Genomic DNA, 11,484 nt, shown 5'->3' on the forward strand with positions numbered 1-11,484 from the left:
GGGAAAACATATGGGTAATATGCAGCCTGCTTTGCAAAACAATAACGAAGCATCTGGTAACTTCTCCAGGAAAAGAAATGGAAGCTGAGGGGGTATTTTGCAGAACTTGGAAGCGTGCATGGGATGGTGTGCTGTTATCCAGCATGTGTCTAAACACACACAGTCTCCTAGCACAGCTTGAGAGGAGATATTTGGTGTATTCATTGTAAATCTCTGGCAAGCAGAGCACACGGCCACTCTGTTGCTAGCAGCAGGCACGGGAGCCAACCCAGGCAGGAGATGTGCCCAAAAAGGCAGAGACATGGCTTGTGACAGAACCATGGGCAGATCACACCTTCACTGTGGCGTAGCCAGCAGAGCAAACCCCTCACAGGCCAATAGGTTTTTGCCAGCTGGGGTGGTACATCTATCCTAAAATTACATTTTTCCCTTCATTTAAAGTTTAGCATCAAGTCTCATTCTATCCCCTGCTATGACAAATAAGCAAATTTGGTTTGTGTGTTTGAAATCTGAGGCCTCAAAAATATGCCTTCCAGATATCCCTTTAATGGTATTACTACACTGCCATAACCATGCATGAAATGCCAAATGTAACAAGAGTACAAATAATACACTACATAATGCTCACACCCACGGGTTAGGGAGTGTGTGTTGAGCCACAGTATCAGCCAGTACAACATGCCCAGGCTTTGCCTCAGCAGTGGAAGAAAAGAACTCTAATTAGAGAACTGTAAGAGAATTGAAACTCAAGTTGTTATGAAAGACTATAAAAAGGATCAATGCTGAGAGAGGGAAGGGCATGCAAGTAGAATCCGCTCAGCAAGGACATGATCAAAGGCAGGACAAATAGACTGCAAACACTCTGTAATGTGCAGACACCTCCAAGGTGTGCTGAGGATCTGAGCAGCATCCTCCTCACAGCAGGAGGCTGCAGGCACATTTGGCATGGCCTAATTTGCCAACAGATCACAGCCAACTAATAAAGGCATTCCTCAAAGCCAGGCACGCTCTGCTGGGCTGGCCTGGCAGTGAAGTGAGAGAGCTGCTCTCCATTGCAGCAGGCAGCAGCCACCCCTGGCTCTGCGGCACCTCCAGCACTGCAGGCAATGCACAGCTGGGACACGCTGGGGAGTGCAGGAGCCCGTGGTGGGGGACACTCAGCAGCCCCATGCTCCCCTTGGGGTGGAAGGGCCAGCAGCAGGTCCCAGTTCAGGTCCCAGTTCAGGTCCCAGCTCAAGCCAAGGGCAGGAGCAGTGCTGGGAGGGGGCTCAGCCCACACCCAGCTCACACTCCTGCCCTGGGACAGTCAGACTACCAGGACAAGCCCTACATCCCACTGATCCCAGCGAGCTCCTCAGAGGCCCATGTAAACCCCCACCTCTGCTGAAGAAATATTTCCTTTTAGGTGCAGCTCATTTCCCAAAACAATCCTCAGAAACAGCGAGCCTTGGATGCTCTTCCTCAAAGCAACAACCCAGGCCCAGATTCCCTTTTTGTTCAGGAAATTCCAGGGGAGAATGGCACAAAGGAAGAGCCAAGCTACAGAGCTCCTGGGGGTTCATGTGACCTCCAGCCCCAGCTGTCAGGCAGCTTTACCTGTCCCCTGCATGTCCCCAGCAAGAGCAAAGCATCCCACACTGGCTCAGGAGGGTCCCACACCCATTCCCTGGCTGGACCTCTTGTCACTCTGTGTCCCTGAGCCTGACTGATCTCTCTGCACCCATCACTGGAGACAGACCCTTGGGATCTGAATACTTGTGTCCTTTGAAAATTAGAAAGAGGGGAAGGTGGCAGTTTTAAAAAATTGCAGCCTTAACCCAAACCAGTCTTCTGTACAGTGCCTAAGCATGCAGAATTCCAAGGAGGAATTAATTATTAATATCTTGATGTAAGGAGAGCTGTGGTTTTCATTCTCCTCACAGCTGTCAGGGAGGCACAGATGCAGCAGCACCTTGTGTAATTGGAACCTTTATTTTACAAACAGTGCACTAGACTGTGTTTTATCTCCTCTGATCCCTGTGTAATACAATCAAGGCTCACCAATCAAGGCTCCTTCCCCTTTGTTTGCCCTTGAGATGCTGCAGAGAGCCTCTTCTGTGCCCTGCACAGTAAGAGTGGTGTGACACAGCTGCAGCACAGAGAGCTTTTGTCCTGACTTTAAGGTATCCCCAAAGTGCCAGCTGGCAGCACATTCCAGCCCGGTCAGGTGCTGTTCTCCAGAAGATACTATTATGTACCAACAATTAACAAATCTGTCAACAGATTTCCTTTGTGCTCCTCGGTACACAGAATTTAAATACACTGCAGGAGGATAGCAGTGCCTGGGTGGCAAACAGAAACACATCTAGCTGCCAGAGCTGAGACATGAACACAGCAAAACAGCTCTGCTGAGCCACAGAGGGATGGGAGCACACACAGATCGTGATCCTGGGGACAAACCTTCCACCACAGCCAGGGCAGAGGCTGTCGATGGGGACACCTGGAACTGCAGGGCATCAGCTGCTGTGGAAACCTTGTCAAATCTTAACCAGTTATGGCACTTCAAAAGGACATATCTGGTGTAAGCATTTCAAGCTCAACACTCCTGCTGTTTCTGGAGAGGTCCCTGAAGAAAGAATGAGCTTGTTTTACACAGGTTAACTACAAATTTTCACAAATATTTTACTTTAGGATCAGGATACTTTTTTACTTTTTCCAGGATACTTTTTTACTTGCATATAAGGCAAGTGCTGGGGAGCAAGGAGACAAAGATAAAAACAGCTTTAGTTTTCATGATAACCTAATTTTGAGATCACTTTATAAGTTCATGCCCACTGAATATAAATATGGATTGGATGAAGAGCCAGGAAAAGCAGTGTGGATGGTGTGAGGAGGGAAGACTGTTAATGATCAGAGCTGGAGATTGTATCAGGCTTTGCAGATGAGCTGAGTAACTGCAACAGGAAAACCAGGATTACCTGAGCAGGGCTTTGCCTTCAGACAGGAGAGGAGCAAAGGCTGTGCTTGGATACAACCACCTAGAGAATGTGCTTCTTTGAAAGAGAAGGAAGAGCAAAAAGGATTTGGGTAAGTGAGCAGCAGAACGTGTGTCCAAATATCACATGCTGGGCACAGACACATCTTCCTTATTTTAGGAATAGGGGAAAAGGATGTATAAGCACAATTAGAAAACTAATTAAAGCAGATATCAAATTATGAAGTTAATTTACCTTGAGTAACACTGCAATCAAAGGTCAGGGCAGTTTTGGAGGTCTCTTTTTCTCAGGGAGTCACAGCTGGATCTGGCCCAAGTGGGCATCTCTACTGCCCTTTCTTCTTCACCAGCCAGCAGTGGCAGAACAAGCGGATTTGTATTTTCTTTGCCAGGGAATCCCTAAAGGTGGGTGAATTTACCTGCACTGGGCTGGCTGCCCTTCTCTTGGAGCCCACAGGGAAGCGTGAGACCCTCTCTGCAGCGCAGCCAGCCAGGCTCACTCACTGGCTCTGCCCTGGCTCTGTGCCTTCCTAAGCACCTTCCCTCCATCCTTTCAAAGAGCTGGAGGGAAGTCCAGCAGCAAGGAGATAAGGAGGCTTTGGATTGGGATCTGCATTCCCTAGCAAGTCCCAAGAGCTCAGAAACTTTCAGCTGTATCCTATTCACATCTTTTCCTTGTCAGACATCCCTTGATGAGAACAAGGTCTGACAGGAGGGAAGGAAGAAGGAAACTACATAAGCAAAACAAAAGTGTAATTAAATTCCTTCTGCAAATGAGCAGATCAGGTCTTGGTTGTTATTTTTCTTCTTTCTGGCACATTCTGGACAGTTCTTTCAGGAATTCTCTGCTAAATGGAGCTCAGAAGGCAAGTTAAGGGTTCCTTTTTCAAAGGAGTGGCAAAGGTCTGGTCTCGTTTCACTCCTACTGTCTCATGTCATTTGCACCAACGTGAACACTGACAGGGGAAGCACAATATGTTTCTTTTCAGGGCTCTGAAATGAAAGCACCAAGGCCATGGCTGAATTAGATGAAAGCACCCTTCCACCCAGAGCCAGCCTCCCTGGGATGCAGTCCTGGGCTGGCTCAGCAACTGCTCTCAGCATCACAAAATGCCAGGTGACTGATACTGTTAGTGTTCCTCAGGCCTCTCATCAATCACAGCTTAAGCCTCTCCCAGGGAGTTACTCAGGGAAACAAGGCCATTCCTCCTGCTCATCCTGCTCTGAGATTTGCAGAGGTTCCATCATTCCGAGTTAGACAGGTGCTTTGTTTCTCCCCTTACACAACTTCTAGGTACAAACTGCTTTTGATTTAGCACCCAGATTAAATCTTTACCCCATCCCGATTTTCTAATTGGAAAAAGGCCTGAGGCAAATTCAAGGAAAATTGTCCCTGATTCCTTCTCTCGAAGTAAAGCTGTGACATTTAAGAAGTACACAGAGGACGTTGAGAGTGAGGTGCTTTCAACACTGCCTGGAGAAGAAAGGCCATGAGGTCCTGATGAGAACACAAAGTGATGTCACACTGAGCTGCTCTGCTTTTGTTCAAGGTTCCTGGGCAGAACAAACTGAAGATATTTCTTACAGTGGGGACAGTAGATCAACTCCAGATATTTTACCTGCAGGCAGAACATCATCCTGATATTCCTGGAGTGCTTAAACAGATCAAGACAAACTCCAGAAGCTAAATACAGTTAAAACAAGTTAGAACTTCTAAGAAATAAAATGCAAATTACTGAACTAGAACAGGCCTCCACATCCCATGAACAATACTTTTGCTCAGTAACTTTTTGACAGCTTACTTGCAATATGTGTAACCTGACACAGAGCAAGCCTACTTTGAAAGGTGCTGAAATAGTCATTCAAAGTCAAAATCTGATTGCCCACATGAAAATGTTACCATCCCTTTCAGATATTTCAGCTATGAAATTCTGGCGAGCAAATTATCCAAAACTTCTTAAGGGTTCAAAATTAATAAGTGTTACCTCAATTTCTTCTAAAAACAAAATTGTCTGATTTTTCTCTCTGTATTTCTACCAGCTGAAAGCTATGCTTTATTTTGAGGGGCATAAAAAAGGAAGGAGCAAAGTTTTAAAGAAATTGTGAACTTCCTTGAAAGCTGGAGAGAAAAGGAAATAAGTGAATCTTTCAACTCCAAAATGCAAGGTAGACAGCAAATCCCCAGCATTTAAGCCAACAAGGACTACATAATTTTGCAATCAAGATTACTGCATTGACAACTTTATTTCTCAAGTTTTAACTTAATAACTTTTAGCAAAGTTTTCAGAAAGTATTCATTTACATGGAGGTTTATCTTACTTCTAAGGTACTTGATTATTTATTTGGGTTTTGGGGTGGGTTTTTTTAGCTAATAGAAGAATGACAGTGATGGTGTTTAAAAAAATCTTTAGTTACAGTGCAATAGAGACAAACTCTCTCTGGATACCATTTAATTTTCATGACAGGGTTATTTCTGAAATCCAGATTCCAAAAATGATCAATTTAATGCATTAGACGGATTTGCATGCACTTAAATTCATGACTTAGAATGGTAGCAAGCGTGCTCACACAAAGCTAGCACTCGCTCACTCACTCCAGTCACTCATGGCCATTTAACTGACCCTCACTAAGGGCTAGCGGTGTTTTCCCAGGCTGAGGAAGTGATTTATTTGAGTGATCCTGCAGAGGGGGAACTCCAGCTCCAAGTTCTGCCTTCCTTGCCCTACTTTAACACCTCACCAAAACTTCTGGGGGAGCAGTTCCTCATCTGAGAGGTGGAACAATCTGTGGGAACACGGGGCTGCTCACTTCCACATAGCAGCTCTGGGAAATCCAGCACAGAGGGATTTCTCAATGAACCAGCCACAGAGTTAACTGGGGTTGTTTAGGGAGGCCTTGAGGATGGAATGGGATGGCTCCACCAGCACTGCAGTGTCCTGAAGGATGCAGATTCCACAAGCCCTGTACCCTATGCTTTGGGAGAACACTGTCGATGCAGCCACATGGATGGATGATGGATGGATGGATGGATGGATGGATGGATGGATGGATGGAGGGATGGATGGAGGGATGGATGGATGGATGGATGGATGGATGGATGGATGGATGGATGGATGATGGATGATGGATGGATGGATGGATGGATGGATGGATGGATGATGGATGGATGGATGGATGGATGGATGGATGGATGATGGATGATGGATGGATGGATGGATGGATGGATGGATGGATGATGGATGATGGATGGATGGATGGATGGATGGATGGATGGATGATGGATGGATGGATGGATGGATGGATGGATGATGGATGATGGATGGATGGATGGATGGATGGATGGATGGATGATGGATGGATGATGGATGGATGATGGATGGATGGATGGATGGAGGGATGATGGATGGATGGATGGATGGGGGATGGATGGATGGATGGATGCACAGCCACCAACTTTATTAACTGTGGCAGTGACTGATGAGCCTATGGCCAGCCCATTTTACCTGCAGCTTCTGGGGTTTTAGCTGAAAACTGCACCTGCGGCTGCTTAATCACTGCACTCAAAGGCTCACCCACCAACGTGGCACAGCCCAGGTCCCTGCACGCTGCCCAGTGCAATTCCAGGAACCTGGGCAGCTTCCAGACTGCAGACACACATCCTGGTGTGCTCAGCAGGAGCCTGTGTACCACATTTTTTGTGCCCACCCATCCCCAGGGACAGGGACAGCTTTCCGAAGCCCGTCTTCTGGCCTCAGCTGTAATACTAACAAGAATCATTCCAGGGAAATAAAAGTAAAAAAATGAAAGATTAAATCATTTATGTCTTTTTAAGAAGGTCTGAGTAATGACATGAATTAAAATTGCTAAATGAGTTGAGGGTTATGGTTCTCTGCAGTGAAGCAGAGAAATGTCAGTCTGTGAAAACAGCAGGACCTGTAATGGTTGAAAATTCAAGTGGAGAAATTGTTGGGATGGAGTTGGCTTTGGAGAAAACAGTTTTAAAACCTCTTTATACCTCTTTCTCTAAAACTAAGATTATATTTAATCTCAAATGTAAAAAATCCTATTTTGTCCAAGAGTCAAACTAAGACCAGCATATTTCTTAAAAAAAAAAAAAAAAAAAAAAAAAAAATTAGATTTACAATCAAATTGTGGTTCACAATCCCTCCCTTCAAATCCTGACAATAATTTTTGTTGTCAGTTGCAGCAATAAATGATTGCCCATCTTAGCTGTGGAGGACATGCAGTTTATATGATCCAAGGAATTGCCAGTAACATGCACAAAAGTAAGGAAAAAGCATTATCCAGATTACTAGAGCAGCAACCTGCTGAAACAGGCTTATATAGTACAGCCTGTAAAAATATTCATTTATCTCTTTGCTTAATGCAATGCCTAGTACATGAAAATGATACTTTGCACCATTTTATTTACAGGCAAGAAGGTTAATGCAAGAGAACATATTAAAGGTCATTTCCATTCTTTGAAATAATTAAGCGTCGCACTTGCAGAATCTTTTTAGGGAGATTTGCAACACAAAATGCTTTTAAATAACTCCATGGGTAACCACATTAACATAAATCCTCAGACAGTGGAGGCTGAACAAAGAACTTGCAGTAAGACAGCAGTCCCCATTTGAGAAAGTCCCAAGATATCTTGAGTTTTCAGACCAGCAGTGCCCACTGCAAACCCTTTTGTTCCACGGCTCTTGTAGGCCCAATAGGAACACTTTTATGTGCTCACAACTAGTTTAATTCAAGATTTCCATATTGGAACAAACCTTTACTGGACTGGAAATACAACACATACTTCACTGTCATTTAACCAGATCTCTGAATGGCTCCAAAAATACTGAGTTCATTAAAGGGAAGCTCACTAAACAGTGTTGCTGCCCGGTTGCGGCCACAGTATGGAGATCTCCCGGCTAGCACACTCCCTGTGGCCGGAGGGCACAACAGGAGGGGCTGCCCCCAGATCTCTCCTGAGACCTCCAGGGTGGCAGTGCTCACAGGGAGTTGCTGCTCCCTGTGGCTGGCAGTGCTCACAGGGAGTTGCTGCTCCCTGTGGCTGGCCGTGGCGTGGGTAGCACAGCTCCGAAGCAAGAACAAAGGGCTGAGGCGAAGAAATAGGAAGGGGCCACTTATATGAATTCCAAGGTACTTTATTCCCCAGGAGGGTTCAGGGACAAGCAACCGCAGGAACGAGGGGGGGGCATCACATTTTAAAGAGGGGAGGGTACAAGGGGTGGAACAACTGACATCCAATGAGGGGACATTAGGGGAGGAGAACACAGCTGGGGTAATGCAATAGAGACAGCACAGGGGAGGGAGCAGGCTTGACAGTCCAATGGGCAACTGTGCAAGGGGTGACAGATAAGGAACTTTCCAGAACAACCAGGGTGTGTCTGACTTGACAGGCAGGGGTAGGGGGCAGTGAACTAGGGATTGACAGGGACACATAAGGAGACAAGGGAGGTACAAAGGAGGGACTGGGGAGACTGACACAGGGACTGACAGGCACTTGGCAGGAAAAGGTTGAGGTAAACAACTTAGGGCTACACCATTAGGGGAACAGAATGGGGTACATGGAACAAGCCATTATAAACTCATTAACAGAAAACAACTGTAAAACAACAAACCACCCCAAAACAGGAGCGGGAATCAAGCTGAAAACCATACGGTCCTGTGGTGCTGGACCCAGAAACTCTTCTTGTCATCTTGGTTCATTTGGAGCAGAAAGAACTGTCAGAACTCAGCAGCCAGCATGGGAGAAGCTGGGTCTGCAGTCAGAGAGGAGGAGCCCAGGCAAGCCCAGCACTGCTGGCATGGCTGGAATCTCATTTCCTGCCTCTCTTCGGGGGCAGTATTTTTGTTAGATGGAGAACTTTTAAGAAATCATTTTTAATACTCTTTGTTCAGTGTTGTCTCCTCTTGAGGTAACATAGCTGAAATACCCAAAGCTGGTGATAATGAGAGAGGTGCACAGAGAAAGCAAAGAGGAGGTTTCTGGATTTTAATCAGCAGTTGTAGCACACGTGGCAGAAATCATTGAGCTTCCACCTGCAGGAAGCACAGGAGAGGCAAGCATGTCTTCCCTGAATTAGGTCATAAGAGGAGCAATGGGATGTGTCAAAATTATGAAGTGGAGAGGCTCCAGCTGTGTAACATTTTGGTGGTCTCTGTTAATGCTGGCAGCTACAGGGACATCGCCATGCTTGAATTATACCAGGTGACATTGCCAAAGCAGTGACAAGCTCATAAACACCACAAATCTGCTCCCCAGGTCCAGTGAAACCCTTCAGCAGCCTTGAGCTGCCCACAGGGACAGCGCGAGCCCCAGCAAAGCTCTGGGCATCAGCTCCCAGCAAAGAGTGAACTACATACAGCCCATAGAGAGCAGGCAGGGACCAGCTTCTGCTTGGGAAATCTAATTTTATTAATTTATCACTTTTCAGACTCACTAATCACTTGCTTCTGCATAAAAGCCATGAAACCCAAATGGAAAAGCCAAAGTGCTGGGAAGTGTCACCACGTTCTTTAAACACCCTCAGGCTGTTGGCAGTGGTGGGGTCAGCAGATCAATGAGTGCTGCCTGCTCACTGCTCCTCATAGCTGCACTTCCACCTGTGCAGAGCAGCAGGGTCTCTGCCCGTGCCCACATCCCCTGGAAGGGCAGGGTAGCCCTCCAAAGAGGGGGCAAGATGCCAGTGAAAGGCTTCTCCTTCCAGCACAAGTCACTGTGGCACAAACGTCAGGAAGATTTTTCTGCTGAACTCTGCTGTCAGCTACAGGCTGCCATTTGTACCCTCAGACACATTACAAGCATAATGGAGAACACATCAGTGAATGCACAATCATTACAGATATTTATATGCATCCTGCTGGTGAGAGATCATACCTATAATTCATATGTGGTAAAACCACAAAATTATGAAGATCTTCCTAGCACAGCCATTCATAATCCAATGGGACTCCATTACATTTTTATTTCTTGTGCTACAAGATGCAATTTATGACTGTCTGTATTTCACATTATGTTTTAGAGGTGATGATAATGTAAAAGCAGCCTGACCTCAAAATGGAATAACTGATTGAGGCAAAGAGCCATTGCACGAAATGTATACTTGGTTTCTTAAAGAAATATGCAACTACAGGTTTTTTCATTTTTGTCATGTAATTCACTTCAGAAAAACATTTTCATCAAATTAATTTGTTTCATTTAATTTAATTTTCCTTTTAGGCACAGAGATCTGGATTTATTTGATTTCCTTAATTTCAACCCAACATACAAATGCAGGCTTTTTCGGAAACCTTAAAATACCTCATTCTCTGGTCTTTCATTCGGGTCCTTCCCAAGCCCCTTTGTGGTCAATACTGAGCTGTTCTCAGCCCAAATGGATATTTCAAGACTCACTATTTATCTACTTCCTTATTGTGTTGTGAGACATAAGCTCTTGGTGTATTTACATGTATTTAGGAGTTACTGTAGTGACATCGCTAAAAGAGGACAAGAATTAATGTCAGAGTTGTCACACCTAACTACATAAAATATTATGGGTTTGAGTTGTACTTATTCCTTCTTAGAACTGAAATAACATTTGTGATAACAATTACCCTATGTCCTCTGCAAAAGCATTCCTTTACCTGTGCTGTTGTTGTGGGGTTTGTTATTATTTCTGGGGATAAATCTTCTATCACATCCATTTGATATCCTAACAGGAATATAATTCTGCTCATACCTTTGCAAGCCCAGCACATTTTCATTTTCAGATTCTCAAGTCCCCAGCATTATGGATAGCATTGCCATATTCTGGTAGCAGTTTTTCAAAAGCAGTAAATTGTGTTCTCTCTTGAAGGGCTGCCTTTTTGAGGGCATGAGTATTTCAGAGGAGATCCATAAAAACTGACAGCTAGCTAAACTTTATACATCTTGACCTCACTAAGAGTCCTGTTTCACCTGCAGCAGAGCCATTTATATTGGCATCATGTGTTACACAAGTCTGGCTGCAGTAAAATTACCCTTAATAAGCCAGACTATATTTTAAAAGAATAATGAAATAAGAAGTAATGACTGTAATATTTAATGTGTCATTTAACTGTCATATTAATAGTAAATCCATCAGTAAAGATGACAGAGCTACAGTGATTTAGCAGTCACCAATCCAGACCATCAGAGCTTTATGTTAACACCAGCAAAGAGCATTTTGGGGCTGAGCCATGTAATTTCTCAGATGGAAAATTACTTTCTTGAGGTCCCTGAACAGTCACAACTATATGGGACTTGGAGGGAAGCTGCTCAAAATTAGTCATGGTACCAGAATGTGGCTCTAGCAAGGGTAAAACATAATGCCATTTTCCAGATTTTACTGTGATACCTCCTGAGGGACTATTTTAATCTTTTTAAATATCATTGTGACTACACAGCATTTCGTACTGTAACGGTGCCGCCTTCTTTTCACATTAAGCAAGCCTAGTGTTGGGCAAAGGTACAAATTTATTTCCCACAGTGTGAG

The sequence above is a fragment of the Vidua macroura genome, chromosome 11 (assembly GCF_024509145.1).
Source record: "Vidua macroura isolate BioBank_ID:100142 chromosome 11, ASM2450914v1, whole genome shotgun sequence".
Lineage (NCBI taxonomy): Eukaryota > Metazoa > Chordata > Aves > Passeriformes > Viduidae > Vidua > Vidua macroura.